Source organism: Rhamphochromis sp. 'chilingali' (assembly GCF_963969265.1).
Source record: "Rhamphochromis sp. 'chilingali' genome assembly, chromosome: 12".
Lineage (NCBI taxonomy): Eukaryota > Metazoa > Chordata > Actinopteri > Cichliformes > Cichlidae > Rhamphochromis > Rhamphochromis sp. 'chilingali'.
In genome coordinates this window covers 21,159,718-21,178,969 of record NC_137939.1, presented here as the reverse complement: position 1 = coordinate 21,178,969, position 19,252 = coordinate 21,159,718, and the positions used below count along the sequence as shown (strand labels likewise).

Genomic DNA, 19,252 nt, shown 5'->3' with positions numbered 1-19,252 from the left:
TGCTTTTAAATTTCAGTTGTGCAATGCAAAACACTGAGTCTCTCCACCTACACCCTACTCCTTTGGTATAGTAGGTGTTGATGTCAAAAGCTGAGGCAGTTTTCTTTACACACAGCAGAACAAAGCGTGATTTAGGGAAGTGGGAGGGCAGCTGTGGTTGATATATGTGTGTTTGGCTTCATAGGTGAGAAGGATGATGAATGGATGAAGTCCACAGCCACCATAATGGTACCCTTGTGTACCATGGCAGAGGGAAAAGAGGAAGGGTGTACTTGAGAGAATAAAAGTCAGCCTCTTTCAATCAGGACTACCTAAAAGTAAAATTCTTGACAATATATACTTGTTGTGCTTTCATGATAAGCCTTATGCTTAGGGATGGGGGAGTAGGAGTATGAGAACTTAGGGGTGGAGGGTGTCGGGGGGGGCATCAAATAAGGTGTAAGTAAGGGATTTTTCTATTGAAGAACTGAAGGAATAAAAATCTGTTTACCTGGCCACAGCTGCCTTAAATAAAGTAGGCTGCCTTGGGTGAAAGTCACTAAGGAGTTTGGTTATATTCCACAACAAGATACTGTTAATGGAGGAGCCTTTGAAACACAGAAACATGGGTATTCAAAAATGTTATTATCTCGCACATATTTCCACCAGTGACATGCACACAGTCCTCTATGGGTATACTGTCTTCCTACAGCCATTTTCATATTAAAAAGAAACATTACCCTGTGGTTGAGTATGACAGAATATACGTATGTGAGTGTATCGTGGCATTTGTGTGTGTGTGTGTGTGTGTGTTTTCCAGCCTCTTTGTCTGTCTGTGTGTTTGCAGTTGTCCTGTCAGGTCATTTGTTGCTGGAGCTATTAATTCCCCCCAGTCCTCTGCCCCTGTTGTGCACTCATTTGCTGATATACTTGGTCTGTCATTAGTCTATATGCCTACTCTGCATGTTGGAGAGAAATATTGACATTGTCAAAGCACCGCTCATTGCTTCTGAACATAAGCCGTGCTTTTACATATCAGGTGTCAAACATAAAGGGTAAATTCATCAACACATTCACTTCAGTGATGTGGCAATTGTACTCCCCTTGGACACTGATTGGGAGAAGAGGCACTTAGAGGGAGAGAACGGAATGAGCAGCAAGAGACTGGAGCTGACCCAGCCATTTTGATGCATATGTTGCACAGAAATATTGACCAGCTCTTTAGTCTGTGACTCCCTCAGGACTAGGTAATTGTCTGTCTGTGTTTCTATTGTTTAAACTAACTGCATTTTGGCAGTCTTCCTCCTCAAATCAAGATGGAAACCTTTGCAGAACAATGATGTAAGACAATGTGCACGCACTGATCATTGGAGGGAGCTTCAAAAATAATTGTATTTTGTTGTCATACAATCTAAAAACCTATACTATAGTGCTATTAAATATCAAATTTATCTTAACATCCTGCAACCTAAACAAACCTAAACATTTTATTGCTTTCAGATGTATTTAGAAATAGAACGTTTTTGGATTCCTCATAAGAAAAAGTAAAATTGAAGCAGATGCTGAATACATTTTTATAATCATCATGATGCATTGTTCCCCCTGTGATGTATTATCACAAAATATTGTGTATTATCACAAGCAATTAGTTTTAAATGAGATATTCTTTTTCTTCTTGCTAAATATGATTCTGTCTTCATCAGCCTTTTTTTGTTCTTTATAGGAAGAAAACATCTCTCTCTACTTATTTCTGTAAGACTATACATTGTGTGACATGTAAACAATTGTTCTGCTAATGATGCAGTGTTAATGTTAATTATTGACTATTTTATTTATATAAATAGCACGCTGACAACATCCTAAACCAAGCAAAGATCACCAAGCGAGTGGATGAACATTTACATATAGACATTGGAAAAACAGTTAACAAAATTACTGCCCACTTGGCAGAGTAACACAAGAACTGACTACAAAATGAAAGCAGAATGTGTTGTGAACAATAAAACAAAAGGCTGGACTCATAACATGCGAGTTTTTACTCACAGATGTAAATTTTCACATCAACTAATGAAAAATAGAGGGATAAAAAAATAAGTCACCCTTTTATTTTTCATTACCAATTACCAAGGGCAGGTCTTTTACTAAAAATTCATCTATGCAAAAATGCCAAATAAATCTTTTTGTTTGTGTTGGGTTTTAATGTATATGCATGCCGTGGGCTTGGATGGGACTCATGTTTTTCTTTTCTTTCTATATTGGTATTAAAACCTGTTCTGAAAGCAGACATTTTCAATTTGTAGATGCAAAATATTGCAACGCTGATCTTTTGATGACTTGCATCTAATTTGGAATTAGCATATCCCAGTGAAGTGTACTGTAATTTGTCTTTGATGATTGGTTCGTCTGTAATAGATGGGGGATTGCCTGAGCTCCCTACTGCCCTGTATCTCTCTCTCGCCTTCCCTCTGCTGGAGAGGCACACAGAATCTTTGAAATGTGATTTGACCATCAGAGCAGTGAGAAAGCACTAATATTTTACTGACCTGAAATGAAAGGGATTAGGTGCAAAAACCTTTTGCAAAAGGCTATCTCGATTTACAGGTGATGTTTTGTTTGTTTCTTTTTTTTCATCTTTTAAAAAGAAGAGACTTGGATATAATCAAAAGATGTGTTCTAAAGCATAAAGCTTTGGGCTTTGAAGCTTTTCAAATGTTTTGCTGGGGGAGGCGAGGCGCTGGAACAGCATGTCTGCATTCAGAGTATCCATGAATCCCTGTCATCAGCTTCCTTCCATCTCCCTTTTCCTCACTTTTGCAAAATCTGGCTTTCACCACAGAGCAGATACAAATACTAGATAATGAACGACTAGATGGCAGGGACTTTGGAAATGGGACTGTTTCAATTTCACAGCCAAGAGCAACATAGATTGCTTTTGTTTTATTGTGGGTATACGTGGCAAAAGAACTTTGCAATTATTTGCACAATTAGTTGTAAGTATGGTATAAGCATTTATCTTGTGCACCCAAGAAATTCCAGTGTGTATTCTGCAGGGTAGGATAGGAAGAATTAGTATAGATTCTTTTCTCCAGAAACTGCTGGTTGTTTGGTTGACGGCAATTAGCAGCTAATACCTGTGGGATCTCCTGTCTGCTCAAACCTGTGCTGTTTTCTGTTCCACAATGATCAGACAATTACTTATGGGCTGAGAACACTTGCAGGACTACGGTTTACACTAGGCATTGTCACAGTGGTAGACTACACTGTACAGCAGTTATTGTTGTTTTCTGGTTGAGTGTTCCCCTGCCTTCCTGACACACAGATTATGATGAGGTTACATTTGCTCTGCATGCTTTATCTTAGGTAGTGGAACTAATCACACACAGATGCAAACGCTTCCGAAGTGTCTCCCCAGCCCTTGGGCTTTCTTTCCTGTATTTCATTGCACTGCCGAAAGATCTCAAAAGACATTTATTTGTGAGTTTGTGCATGGTCTTCCTGAAGTGCTAGACACTAATAAAACCTAGTTTTGTTTTGAAAGGTATTTTCGTTCTTGTTTCAGTGCTGATACGCTGCCTCGGGGCTTAATGTGTACGGAGTGTTGTCTTACATCTAATGTTGTTTGGTTTTCATGCTCTGGCTCGGTTGAGGACCTGGAAACATGTTTCTCTTTTGTAGAACCATTTATATTGTGCCTTTTTGCCTACTAAGGGTGACATCTGTTCCCTTGAATGCTCCTTTAGATTTTGTTATTTGAGATTAAGTTTTAATTAAGAAAATGAGTCATCGGCCAGTTGCAGTAAAGATGAGATGATGTTTTAGTGGGTGTTGTATTGGACTCCAGTCTAAAATTGGCAGTTTTTGTTGCTGGCATTTTTCTGTGCGTGGACAATATCTTTCTTTCGCAATGTCAGGATCTGCATTGTTTTTGTTTCCTCTAATGAATTACAAAGGCTACATGTTAAAATGCTCTGCTGCTGACCCCATGGTAGTGCGGGGATCACGTAAACAGCATCGAGAGAGGAAAAGTGTAGAAATACTTTTAGAGACTGAAGATTTTGTTCAAGCACAACATGTTGAAAAACCCCAGAGTCGCATATTTGAATAATATTTGAAAGAATAAGTTTTATTTGGTCTATTTTCTATCCACTTCACACAAACAATATCAAATAAATAAATGTGAACCATTTTATGCATAACAAAATGTGCAGACTTAAATAGATGAATAGTCTCTGCTTCCACTGCACAGCCATTTGTGTAGTTTTTCTTTATTTGGCAAAGAGTAATGCCTTTGTTGTCTTCAGTGTGCGGGAGCCTCACAGACTGTTTTCTAAGCCGGTATAGAAATCTTTCTCTGTTTTTTTTGGGGGTTTTTTGGGTTGAGCAAAAAATCAAACACACTCTTTGTCTTACTAGTGTCTACACTGTGGTAGAATTTGCTTTGTGTGTTACCGTAGGAGATGGGGCAGCCGTGAAAGCATGAAACATAGAGCATGAGTGATGCTGGCGGTGCACTGGCGCTTTGCTTAGTCTACCTAATTTTGCTGAGAGGTTTTGAAACAAGCAAACCTTTAATTTACGGTCTTGACACGGTTATAGGATGATAAAAAGATGCCTTCAATTGTTTTAAAGGGCTGGAATAAGTGTGTCTGCGATTCACTAAACTCTGAAATTGCCCTCCACCACTTAAGGAAACTGAGCACTTCTGGTTTGTACATTGCTGTGAATCAGTGCTTACTACAGCATTGTGTCACATTAATATTTGAGTGCTACATATTGTCAAATAGATGTAGGGCTTAAACAGCACTTACAGTGAAGTGTACTTACTTCAACTCCTTGTTTATTTCTTCCAGAGACATCCATGCAGACGCCATAATGGTTTCCGTGTTTAAATTGAACTTGACCTCTGACCCCTGACCTCCTGCATAAGCTTGGTAATCATTTCACTTTTTTTTTGGTGCATTATGATTGATTTTAACCTTTTGCCATTATGTATCATGAACATTGCCATTATTTCTCACGGACTTGTTTTGTTCAACTTGCTTCTACTTGCCTTATTTTGCTTCTATCTGGTTAACTGTTATAATTGTTTCAATTTGTAAAATTATAACTGTTCCGTTAGCCTGATTTATTTGTGTCCCATTTATTTCACACTTGTCTCTCTCTGTAGTTTGTTATTTCCACTGTCCTTGAGCCATTAGTGTGGGACAAATAAATTGTCAGTTGTGTTTGCTAATATCTTTAATTTCTTTCTTATATTCTGTCATTTCATTTCATCATCTTTATATGATGAACCATCCAACCATGTTTTCATTGATTTCTTTAATCTATTACCAAGGATTACAACTCCCTATTTCACACATTGTGTACCGCAGTAAGTCTCTGTCAGTATCTCTCTCTTCCCTCCTCTTTTTCTCATATGTGTGTGGGTGGAGGCAATGTTTGAAAGTGACAACGCAAGGAAACTAAAGACAAAAAGGAGGAAATACGGCACAGCAGCGTATTGCAGTATCACATCCCTTGTGTGCATTATGCTATTATTTCCTGAAATATCAACCGAACACCCACCAGTCAGACAATATGCACGGAATTGCATCGTTGTTTTTTGCCAGACGAAATCCAAAAACTTAGTGCTGGTAGACGGCAAGCATTCAGCGACAGCGATAGGCCAGTGGGCTGATGGTGTGGCAGGGCCTGGCCCAGACGTAAGGAGAGCTGGCAGCAGGAGGGAGAAGAGAGTCACAAGGTTGCAACCCAGAGCAGTAGACTTGCTTGTCTCAGCAGAGTAAACATCACCCCTCGTCTGCACACAGTAATGACTAACAGAGGGGGACGTGCACAGAAATACTATCAGGACTACTGCCTTGTCCTGCTAGACCCCACACATGCCATTCCTATCATCTCCCAGCCTTTGCATTCTGAAAACAAGCAGAGTGCTACAAGTATTATTAAAGGTGCTGCATGTCTTTTTACCTTTGCTCTTGTTTGGTTAAGGAAACATGGTCATGCTCTATGAGCCGCCCATCTTACCCACAGGAAAGACAGATAGTAGAGAGTTTTGATGTAGTACTCTGGGTTGAGACAGTTGCATATATGTCGTACTGACCAGCGTGCACACTGATTTATCAGACTCCAATCAGGAGCAGTCAAACACAGCATAACAACAGGAAATTATGACTGATTGGGAGCATCTTGAGATCTGACCCCAAGTTGTTTGACTGATTTTCTTTTAATTGGTTGTCGTCTCCCACTTGACACCATCAAAGCTTCGCGCTGGAGGTGAGGCAAACGGAGTGGTTCTATAATAATACAGCAAGTATGATAAGACGCACTGCCTTAGAAACATTTTAAAATTTGATTGCAATCACAAACTAGTCACCAGATTATTGTCCTGATGCTAATGAAGAAATGACAAGATACTGTATGATTGCACCAGTGTTTCAGCTGAAACAGGTATCTGCCAATGTTTTTCACATTTCCCATACATTTATACCTTAGTCATCTAAATTGTGAGGATCTCTGAAATAACAATAAACTCTTCAAATGTCAGCAGTTAATTTATGGACTTTGTTGTGTGGTTATATTTTTTAATTGCCACACCTCTTTTAGTGGTGTGGTGCAGATTTTCTATATCGGAGCCATCTGCTGTCCTAATGTTTTTACTGTTTGCTACTTTCACTTTCAAGCTTTAACTTTACTGTGCCCAAAGGGAAATTTGTCTCAAAATGCACAGAGTCTCAAGCATACGATACATAAAACATAAAACAGGAAAACACAAAACATATGACATCAATATGTAGACCATGTGCTAAAATTGTCTCCCTTTCATTATTAAAAGTAGTTGGCCGGTCAAAAGGAAGAAACCAGCATTTAAAGAGCAAACGCTCTTTAAAGTACAAGGCTGTGAGCTGATCAAATTCAGTATTGTTACCAGTAAGTGTGAGCTAAAATTTGAACCTCCAACTCTAGGAGCATCCATCTAACGTGCTTCCAATTAAGAGCTTTCTTTGCACTCCTGCACATAGTGGAATATATAAACACAGACAAATTTCACTTGGGTTGCATTTTATTTATCCAGCACATTTTTACTGCAGAAACATTTGTTATATCCTGCTTAACAAAAGCAAGCTGTACTTTTTTTTGTAGTAAGGGCACACTCGCTCGCGTAGCGGGGCATTTGTTTAGGAGATACATTTTGAGAGCTTTAGAATGTATCTTATTGCAATCGAAAGCCATAAAAGTCCATTTGAAAGTTGTTTACAACTCAAAGGTTTATCAAAGCACAATCCTCTATGACAATTAAGGTGTGTTTCAAGCCATTCGTGCGGGCTGGTTTTTATCATCCAGCTGCATGAAGGGTAGTGACTGGAAAAGGTTGAGGACATAGTTGTAATACAAAGGAGGGGCACAGCTCTGAAATTTGCATGGTGAGGAGAAGCTGATGCTGCCTGAGACTCAGTGAAGACAAGTGTTTGCTATGCCTAGTGATGTGCGAGACAGAGCTAGTGGAAGATTATTGTTAGCATACTGAGAAAAGATCATGAATTCCAATGATTCCCCAAAGCGCAGGCAGACAATTTACTGAGACTGTGCTTTTACCCCCTCCATCTATGTCTGTCACTACAGAGTGCCGTCACCACAGATGATTTTAGGTTGAGGGGAGCTGATGGTGTCCCCCTGTGCACTGATTCAACATCTGATAATGAGGAGGAAATGCTATTGCAGTTAAAAACACAAGTAATGTTTGAGGAAGGAAATAAGAGACGGCAAAGCCTTGCTCACCATGCAACACGATGAAGAAAAGTAAAATACAGATGACGGTGAAAAATTCATCCTTTAGAGCCTGTTTAATATGTGTTAAGGCATAGCATGTGAGACCTCTTAGCTCCAGTAATTTCACTACATCAAAGGCATTCCTCCTCCCCAAGCTCGTGTAGTCCTAAGAAGGGCTCATCATATCCAATCACACATTCACCCAAGGATCTTGCGAAGAATACCTCCAACCCTGTAATTTTGATCATCAAAACCGGACTACATGTTAGTCAACACCAAAACCGAGTGTTGCGCTGTGACGTCGATTGCAGCTGGTAGTCCTTGTCCCTCGTTGACCTGTTTTGTTAACTCTACTGCTGTATTTCACTGCCTGATTAGATGTCACTCAATTAAAAGCACATTTCTGCAGGGAGAGCAGGCTCTCTAGTTGCCATGGATGCTGTTGGAAAGGTAGCAGAACTGCGTAATGTGTGTCCCAGAGCACCATAATGAAATATCCACTCTCTTAAAGCAGAAATACACAGACAAACCAAACTTTCACACCCAATCAATGAAAGTTGTGTGGCAGGCTTTTTTTATGTTGAAAAATTAAAAAGGATGTGCCTAGTATAGTCAGCTATGAGGAGCACGAGGATTAATAGACCTCTTCTAATATGCCTCGCATTGGTGGTCCCTGAACACCCTGATCAGGTAAGGCCCAGCGAAGCAAAGATCATTTATAAGTGGTTCATTATTTTACCTTCAGATTCCTCTGTCTGGCATTGATTTAATAAACACTGATGTATCTCCTTGTAGAAGAGAAGTGCCATTTTTCATTTCCCAGATTTGCTATCTTTGTTATCGCAGTTATCTGTTGAGCGCTGGCATTTCAGCGGTAACACGCTCCCAATCTCAGCTGTGTGCGGGAAGTGGGAAATAGTGCAATTCTTCTAGGGCAGATATTCCTTTTAATGTTTACTGAAAGACTCTTTAAAAGAAAATATTGTCTTTTATCACTTCAACTCTGTGCCTGCACGTCCAGACTTGGCTTTGTAAATGAACAGTTTGTTTAATGAAGTTCCACTAAAGTGCTCTGATTATCTGTGAAAGGATTCAACGTGTGACATCAACAGTGAGGTACAATAATTAATGATCTATCAATGTGTTCTGATGATTAATGTATTTGTTTTTGCAGTTTGATGGACCCAAACTGTGTGAAATAGACAATGAGCTCCGCCATTGTGTATTCCCTGTGGTGGATGGAGGAAACAGCACTGAGGCACACTATAAAAAGCACAGAGAAGTGATGAAAGGGAAGGGAAATGCAGCCTCTTTATTATTAAGGTTAACTGTCAGTAAAGGCTCACACTCCTACCCTATCGTTTTTGTAACTGAGAAGCTTGTTGAGCTTGTTGTATTTTTTTTTTCTGCTCAAAGGATTCTCCTCTGAAGTGTTAAAAGCAGTTTGTGGTCAGATTAGGTGTGTATGGCTCGCACATCAAATCAGGATGAAAATGAAATGGAATGATCAATTTGCCCTGCATTAATCCCTCCTCTCCAGCTGCATCCTATTGATTTTCTTGTTCAGCTTCCCTGATAACAAGAATCATTTAAAGGTCACATTTTGATGTCTGTCAAAAAGAAAACATTCTTAATGCATTGTGAGTGGCCTTTGAGGCTTATGTTTGTCAGAAAGCACAGGCTGAATCTTGGCACCTCAGACAGATTATAGAGAAAACACAGCTAAATGGGCTAAGTTGCACTGGTTAAAGGTTTGTGAATGCGATACCCCTTATAAGTCAACTATGAAAGTTTTACGATCATTCTTAGAAGCAATCCTCTTCTTTAAAAGCAGTGTAATAATTATGATGTACTAAAATTATTCCCATCCACGTATACATTTATAATTCATCAGAGGATTGCAGACGGTGCAAAACTCACTGGTGATGCATTGCTTAAAATAGCTTGCTGGATGCTGTCCTGATGGACATAGGAAACAGTAGTAATGAGAGGCCTATGTTGAGCTGTGTGTTTACTTTACCTTACTTTTATCTTAGGTAGCATAGATAGGTTGATGTTGGTTCTAGTCTTGTTTTCTTTCTGTTTTGAAAATCAGTGTTAACCCCCGGTGCAAGATGGTACACATTCACTACTGTATGATACAATAACTGTTCAGAGACAGGCACCCCTCCTGATTTTCACAAACATCCAGTGCTGACCTTTACTTGCTCAAGCTCCAGGATATAGAGCCATGCATCATGGACCCCTGCCTCGGGCACTTAGGATTCTGGGAGGGGGATGTCTTCAGGGAGAGTTTGATCAAACGGAAAGCATGCGCAGTTATCAAAGCAGCTGCACTTTTTGTTTGTACAGTCTTATATAAATGCTAGCAACTGCAGTCAGTTAATTTACACGAAATAAAACTGCAGCAAAAAATGTTTTAAAATATTTTACTCCTACCCAAATAAAATGTTATGTTTTATTCTCTGTTATAAAAATTAAATCGTATTCCTGTAATTTCTCAGGGGTGGCCACAAGCCTTGTACAAATTTTGATTACCATAAGCATGGGCGCAATTCTGGTGCAATGGAAAAGAAAAAGAGGATTAAGCTGAAATAATCCATTAATACGAAACATATTAGCAGGTTGTAGAGGGGTATTTTCAGCAGGTGCGGTCGGCGCGGGCTTCAGTAATGGCTAATCACATCAACTTTTCTCACCTTCATTAAAACCAGCAGACAGTTTAATGGGCGGGGAGGAACGTCTAGACTGGCTTCTCTGAAGAGAAGCAGGCTTTCTCTGGAGGCACCGGCTCTCTACTTCAAAATACAAACATGAATGTAAAAGAACCAAAAATAACTTCTTTTCATCAGTTTACAGGAAAATTTTAACTGTTGCAAATGAGTTACTGTTACTATAGTGGATGATAATTTTGTGTACAAGTGCTTTGTTTAGTGGCACAGTAGGTTTTGTATGTTCTATTAGATGGTGTGCTCAGGAGACTTTAAAACATTGACTCTGGGCTGCATGTAACATTTATTTTTATTAATTCAACAAAAGAAAATCAGAGAATTGACAATTTGGATTAAACTGATAATTGTCTGGTAAAGTCAACAGAAACACTTTGGTTTCAAATGATTTAAATCGAGAAACGTGACCGCGGCGCACACTGCACAGGCTGCAGCAGCCGGAAGGATTGGCATTTATATCCAAACAAAACAACTAACAATCAATTAACAAAACAGTGAGCAATTAATCTTCTTTTCTAATTAATTGATGCACACTGTTTGAGCCTGCCTTGCGACAGACAGGCGACCTGTCCAGGGTTTATCCCTCCTCTTGTCCTATGACAGTTGCAATATGCTCCACACCCACCCACCCAACCCCACCCTGACTTGCAGAAGTGGAGGAAAATGGATGGATGGAATGAAAATATGAACAAACTCAGTGTCCATGAATTGCATCTTTACAATAATAAAAACGGCATTTTATTGAGCTTTTACATTTCTACTGGATAAAATAAATAATATTCAAAGCAAAGCAAAGCAGAATGAACACGAAACGGCAGAGGTGATATGATGTGAATATTTGTTCCCTCTAAAGCCTCTAAAATTGATGTTAGCGCTCAAGCAGTTGTGATGGTATGAAAAAGAAAAAAGTTTATTCTGTGCCAAAAAAAATCTTTTAGTTTCCTCACAGTTTAAGGAACGCGTGCCACGTGTGTAGTTGTGTGTTGTACCTCTGAGCCCATGCTGATTTTTGTATCCTACAGGGGCCCCAAATAGAGGTTGAGGAGAGCTGACTGGGTTTAGGAGAAGAGGAGCAGAGAGCCCTTCCACTCAACGCCTGGGTCAATATAAAACCTCATTACTGGGGTGTCATAGAAAATTTGTGCACTTTCTGCTCCATCTAGCAGCAATTTTGCTGGATAAGCACTGCTCTCGTTTGGCCCGTTTTAAGCATTTTCACTAAAAAAAGGCTTGCAAACAGGAAGCCATCGCTTCCCCACAGGGGCCCTGGCAGTCCATATCCCCCAGTGCTGCCTGTGCTCTTATATATATGTGGTGTTTTTATATATGTGTGTGTGTGTGTGCGCGCCCGCTCCTATATGCATACATTATATAGACAGTCATCTTATGACTTTTCCCTACCGATACAGTGTAGTATGGTGGCAGTGCAGGTACAGAGCGTGAAGGGTATGGATTCCACATTTCCATCTTAAGTTGTTTTGTTAGTTTGTTGTTAGTTGGACCTAAATCTGTTGTTGAGACAGCATTGTGCTTTTTCCCTTACTCTAAAGCTTGATGTTTTCCTGCTTTTTTCCTGTCGTGTGTTATGGGAACCATACATTTTAACCACTTTGTCTCTCATCTCCTCCCTGGTGTGAAAAAGAACATATCAAAGGAAAAATTACAGTTTCTTTTATTTCCACGGAGAAGCCGATGGGGTCAAGGAAAGGTATTCATATGTTGTGTGAATGTTTATTTTCTCATCTGTGCAAAATTGAATTTCATGAAAGCAAACAGAATGACACGTTTATAAATATGGATGCCTGAATTCGAGACAAGCCTCTCAGCCAGTGCCACACTGGCCCCATTGCTTTATGGTGGGACATTGTAATTTCTGAAAGTGGAGAGGAAAAAAAGAATGAATCAAAGGAAAATGATAAAGAATAGAAGTACCATTTGGCCATCCCTAAAGTGTTGTTCCTTTTTCTATTCTTTTTTTCCGTTTGTATACGAGCAGAGACAGTGTCTGGACAAAATGCACACAACAAAGATCCTGAATAAAACATGATCTGATAAAAGCCAAACATGCAGAAAATACTGGAAAGGTCAGAAAGAACCAAGGCCGTAATTATGGCAGGAGTATTTGCCAGGAATGCACTAATTAAACCACAGAAAAATCTCCAGTCTCGACCTCCCCCCCTCACCCTACACCTCCACAGTAGGCCCACATATTAATCATTTGGAGGGGGGTTGTTGGTGCTGCTGTACTAACGTAGTGTACTTTAAAACAAACACAAATACAATACACAGACACTCTCATAACAGACCTATTATACTTGAGACCAAACAAGAAGTAGGGCAAGAGGAAGATCTAGATTGGTTCACGGAGTGTAAAGCTGGACTGAGCTGAAGGTTGAGTAGCTTCCTGCTGAAATAAGGACTGGTACCAATCAGCGTCTCTAATTGAAGTAGGGTGGGAGGCCTTTTTTAACACTGGGGACTCTTGGCTCAGAGTAAAGGAAACAAAGATAATGGAGGTGGGCTGTGTTGTTGCGAGTATCTTAGGCAGCACCACACAGGTTAAAGCTAAGACTGGATCATGTTGTTTCCCACCTGCAGAGTTCCCTGTTAGTGCATGTGTGTGTACATCTGTGTGTGTGTGCAGGACTGACTGCATCATGCTGTTCACCTCCAGTGGCGTGTCTGTAGGTGTCTTTCTCGTTAATGCCGGATGACTGGTGATAATCCAAGTGTTACCCCCTCTACTTTTGAGTTTACAATAGGTTACTACATACTGCCTGTGGGGAGAAGGGGGGGGAGCAAACAACTGTTTGAGTATCTTAAAAATTATCGAATATCAAACCACAATACACAGGTTTTATTTTAACGCTTTGCTCATCACGTAGAAAGAATATGAATTTTGTTATTGTATTCATTCGTGTGACAGAGCTCTAGTTGCGCAGAAACACCACACGCTCGCCTATCTCTCTCTCAGCTGCTCCTTACAGTCTTGTATGGGGGAAAATGTTTAACAGGCCCCTGTGATCCAGATGGCTAACTGTACACGACCTCCAGCACTGAATGATAAATGGCAAAAAAGCGCATTTCATCCATTGCCCAGCTTACCTCTCAACTGCACACTGATATTCCTGCCGAAAGTGTGGCGAAAAGCACAGTTGGATGTATGGATGTGGGCTGCACAGGAGAGGGTTTGATATAGAATAATTCCATTTCTACAGCTATTCTGCTGACAGAAGCTACTTCAACTTTTGTGTTCCCAGGTAAGGGGTTCAAGTCGAAACTACCAGCTGATCAAACAAAATGCTGTCGAGGAAGATTAGAGCCTTCTGTAATATTCTGATTGTGAGCTTATGGGAAGCTGTGGCTACATTTTGTCCTTCTACTGGAGAAGAAGACTTGCCAACTGTAAGGGTCTGTTTTCTGGTTGTTCTGAGGAACAGGTGTGTTCCCTCAACACATCAGTGCGATAAGCATTGTTCAAGGAATTTCTAATGTTAATTGTGTGTTATACCACACCCTGTGGGGTGCTCTATAAAAGCAAGCCATCCAGTGAATTAGATTGTACGTATTACAACACAGCCTGAATGCAGTATCTGAGGATTGCGCTGTGTTTTTTGTTGTGTTCTGTTGTGTTGGGCTCTCCAGTTGCCTGTTCTGGGAGTGGAGACCTGGGGCTCACTGAGCCACATAACGGCCCCTGTCAGAGGAGGCCTGCTGGCTGGCTGGAGTAGCCATAGAGAGTATGTGGCCTTCACAGTTAATCATAACGCCAACTCACTCTTGCCTGATTGTACTGGCGGCTCCAGGGATCTGCCATAATTGGATCCTTGTAAGTGGGATGGAGGAGCTAAACAACCAGATTGCTGTTTGTTTATACCTTTTCATATATTAGTAACGTGCCGAGACTTCTCAAGCAGTCTGGGACTTGTCTCGCTGCTTGCCGCTCTAATTAGTAATTCATTCTTAACATATGCCTCAATTGTGGCCCTATCCAGCTATTTGTGATTAACTCCACTTTAATTAGAGTTGCTCATGCAGACTTTGGCTCTGCGTGGATGTGTAGTGGGCACTTAAAAACCACCAGCATGGGTTCATGTGGCAAAAAACGTGCTGTTGATGGGTAGGCAGCGTTGTTAGAGCTAGAAATTTAAAATAGCATATGGTGCCAACGCCTGGGGGGGGGAAAAAGGTGGGGAAATAGTGTGGGGATAGTAGAGATATGTATCGTAAAGAACACAGAAACAAGAAACAAACAAATAAATCAATCAAGTGAATGAAAGGTGAAATACATAAATATCTTTACATTGTTGCCACCGGCAAGCTTTCCAAAGCAATGTATTATAGCTATTGTTGAAGGCTGTGAAGGTGGCAGGTAGCGGAGTGTGATACAACTGGGATTATGCTTGATTTCAATGCATGAAAATACAAACATGGTATGAAATTGTCACTTCCAGGCCACTGGCTCTGTCTTGAATTGCATGATTTATTAACTTATACATTACACATACCAGTTCTTAAATATCAAAGCTTGATATGAATCTGTGATGGATTTTATTGTGCGCTGCGATCCCTCGACAGGCTGGAAGGACACACACTGAATTTCATCTAACGGTTTCTCACCTCTCTAATACTTGTCACCGCCCACTGGTTTAACAGCCTAACTTAATTAACTAGGATTACATATTTCTTTTATCAGTTTCTTTGCAGTAATTAAGTGACACATTTGTCAGACAGCCCCTAAGTCACCTTGGGGAGCGTGTGTGTAATGAGCGTATATGTACATTTTCGTGATATCTCAAATGGCAAACACGCAAGCTGCCCTACTGATATTATATAAGTTTGCAAAAATAAATCAAAAAACGGTTAACACATTGGAACACTTCAATACCAAAAGCCAGTAATTAAAAGGCGACAGCTTTGCAGATTAACTGCGGAATTGGGTTTGTGGGGAAACTCATGCAGCGAAGGGGGCATTTAGTCACATGGCCCCGAGTTCCCCCACAGATAAAGCTCATTTTCTCTAGCAGTGGGGTAGAAAGAGTGGAGAACACAGCCCATTTGGTTTTGGCCTCACATGGGGCCCACAGGGGTAGCCAGCATTTTATTTAAGGTCACCAGGAATAAATGGAATTCAGACTGTGTCTGGCAGGTTGCAGTGGACAGGGCCCAGACTGGGGCCTTCCACCTCTGCTGCCCCCAGGCGCCCTCTCCATCTCTTCTCGCAGGAGAGCGCAGTCCTTTTCCTGCCTTCCATTTCACTGTCTGTAGCCCCAGCTAAATACCTCACAACTCTCCTACTTCTAATACCAGCACTGTGTCAGAGGGTAATAGCATGTTAAAATCCCCCTCAGGTTGTTCAAAAGGGCGAATGCAGAAAAAAGGATCCCAGTAGAAAAGCTCTTAATTCCATTTAGCTCAATAATGAGAAACAAAGAGAAGGGGAGGCATGGGGAGGGCCTGCATTGTTGGGCCTGCAGTGTGTAACACATGAAACACAGACACCCCATGGTAGACCACATGAGATGATCCTCTGTGGGGCGACACTATACTAGAGCCACTCTGTAATAAAACTCACAATACACTGTCAGGGGAATGAGTGGCCATCACAGTTTAAGGGCTTTTCTCTCAGGTGGAGGCAACAAAAAGCTGCAGAGATGGATCTGGCTGCCAGTCAAGCTTTGTATCAGTGACTGTGCTTTTGAGGAAATATGAGAGGCTGGACTGCTGTCCCATCACAGCATGATTCAGAGTGAGAGGGATTGGAGCTCATGCTGAAGCCAAGCTGCTCTGCAGAGCTGTGACTATTTGAGTGGGCCATGTGTTGTGCTGAGATGGGGGAGGGCCCTGCTTGCTCTACCTTCAGACCGAGGCATACTGTACAAGTGCTAAACAGGGACTAACAGCGTTTTCCATATCTGTCAAGTGCTCTGCCTAATCACTTCTCACCATTTCCAACTTGTTATCTCCTAATATCTTATAAATGTCTGAAATGTGTGAAAAGAAAAAGCTTAGTATGCATTTCAGGAGCATATGGACTATAATTGGTATACAGTGTGTAGCGAATCCCTTGCAAGCTGTTTCAGTGCATTAAAAAATCGGAGCTAAACACAGAAGAATAATCTCTTTTTAATAACTGGTTATTTGTGAATTATATTAGTATTTATTATTATTATTTCCATTATAATATCATTAAAAACTCACACAGAATGATTTCTAAGGTGGTTCATTTTTACTTTTGTTAACTTGGCTTATGATGAAAAGATAAGTAAGTAAAGTTTTTGAACCTGTACTGTATACACGTTAATGCCGCTACCTAATTGTCACTTTCTGTGTGAAGTTTTTTTCCAGCTGCTTTTTTCCTGTTTGCACAATGGGTTTTAAAAGAAACAGTGACTTCATCCCTCTATCCAGTCATCTTCTATTGCTTATATTGGTCTGAGTCATGGGGGCAGCATTCTCTGGAGAGATGTCCAGAACTCGCTCTCCCCAGTCACCAGCTCCGCCGGGGGACAACGAGGCATTCCCAAGTCAGCCAAGAGATATAACCTCTCCAGCCTGTCCTGCCTCTGCCTCAGGACCTCTTCCCAGTGTGACATGTCCGAAATACCTCACCTAGGAGGCGTCCAAGAGGCATCCTAATTAGATGCCCAAGCCACCTCAATTGGCTCCTTTTAGTGGCTGTACTCAGAGACCCTCCCGAATGGCCAAACTCCTTTTTCAGTTTTCTCCGTGAATTAACACTCCTCTATGAATTGCCACCTTATGGTTTGTGGAGAACTTTGCTTCTCCCTGTGATTTCAGGAGCTATGGTCAATTTGATCCTGGTAGAGTCTCCCGAGACAAATTGGTTCTTGGTGAGGGACCAGACACAGAGTGATGGAAAAAAAGAACAGGGGGTCGGTTTGGCGAGCCCTGCCCTGGAGCCAGGCCTAGGGAGGGGCTCGAGGGAGTCTGCCTGGTGGCTACACCTTAGGCCATATCTGAAGAAGCAATCTAGGCCCAAACCCCCGTATAGGGTCCAGGATTATGTGACTGAGGCATCTATTGTAGGTGCAGGTCCTATTGGTCAAATCCTACAGCTACTGAAACTAGCTATTGGGAGAAAAAGTAAATCAATAAAGAATTACACCAACATTTTGATTATTAGTATAGATCATAAATAAATGTAGAAAATGGAAAGGCTTTTTTTATGTAAGAAAAAACAACTTCTGGTTTGCATTTTGAATATCATCCATTAATCTTTGACATGAAGATTTTAAATTTTTGACCCTTCTTTCTTTCAAAATTCCTTCAAATACACAATGTTTGAGATTTTGCATGCATTACTTTTTTCAAATTCCTGCAAAAAAAGGGGCAGAGATTTGAAATGAGATTCAAAACTGGGCTTTGACAAGGCCATTCCCCCCCCCCCCCCCCCCCCCTTCTCCTTTTTGAGTCATTCCTTGGTGAATTTGCAAGTATGAATGTGATCATGATCCGTTGAAAGATCCACTTTCATATCAGCTTCAAATTTTAGACAGATGGCCTAATATTATCTTCAAGCACACTTTGATATGATGCTGATTCATAGTAGAATCAATGACTGCAAGCTGCTCGGTCCCTGAGGCAGAGAAGCAGCCCCAGACCATAACATTCCTATTACGGGGCTTCACAGCTGCTGTGAGGTTCTTCTCCTAAAAGGCTTTCTTTGCTCGTTTCTAAACATGTCCACTGTTACTGTGGTCAAATAACTCTAGTTTTGATTTATCTGGCCAGAGCACATTATTCCAAAAGCCCTGATCTTTGCCTTTGTGTTCACTGTCAAACTGTGTTTTTGTTCTAATGTTCTTTTTGGACCAAAAAACCCAAACTTTTTTCCTAGCAGTCCTCCCTTGCAGGTCAAATTTGTCAAATCTCTTTCTGATTATAGATAAATGCACTTTGACACCAAACGTTGCAACAGCTTGGGGTGTTTAGACTTATTTTTTCTGGATGAATTTGATGGTGCATCATGTCCAGTAACAGTAATAGGTACTTTTCCTTTCAGTGGCATGATTTGTTTAAAATCATTGCATATTTGAAATTCTTTCCCTTTTTATCCATATCCACATTTTTTGGGAGGAGGGGGTGGCTTTAAAGAATCCTTTAGAACTTGCTATTATAGCACCAGATTGTTCAAGAAGACAGGAGCTGGGTTTAAATGAACCAGGTTTCACCTGTGACTTCTCAAAGGGTTTACAGTCATTGTTTGAACTGATTTAAAAGTTTTGGATTTGAAGGTGTGTTACATTTAGGGGTAGTTGTTACAAGCACTTATCTGTTTATTTATTAATGCTATCAAATATACTGTACAAGTGTTTATATGTAAACTCTGTTTCTAAGATGAAATGTTTCTTTTTTAAAAAGATATGCCCAAAAAGACAATTTGAACTAGTCTTTTAATGTGATTATGAGGAAAAACTATTATAGACTAATAAGGAGGTTCCTCTTATGTTCCTCTAAAAAATACTTAAATCAGCCATAAATATCGCATTTCCATCTGTGACCTGACAGCTGCTTTATTTGTGATATTATTCTCTTTTATAATTAAATATATAGCAGTTAAACTTGTAGTCGATCCTCTGGCATTTAGAGGATCTGACTAAATCTTACAAACATATTTATCTCTCACTCCTATTCGCCGCTGCTTATTTCATCTTTGTTGTTACGGTTTCTCCCACTTCAACTCTGGCAAACAATGGCAATGTTACCTCAGTCACATTTTGAAAATGCAAAATAGAGATATTTAGCTGGTG

The 19,252-nt window shown here is 40.5% G+C and overlaps 1 protein-coding gene across 1 annotated transcript in view; it reads left to right on the top strand.

The window, feature by feature from the left end:
• Nucleotides 1–19,252, top strand: part of camta1a (calmodulin binding transcription activator 1a) — a 282,179-nt gene that overhangs the window by 40,582 nt on the left and 222,345 nt on the right. The window contains exon 3 of the mRNA XM_080897902.1: nucleotides 4,830–4,910. The gene's annotated coding sequence lies outside the window, so the exon portion shown is untranslated. The remainder of the gene's footprint in view (nucleotides 1–4,829; nucleotides 4,911–19,252) is intronic.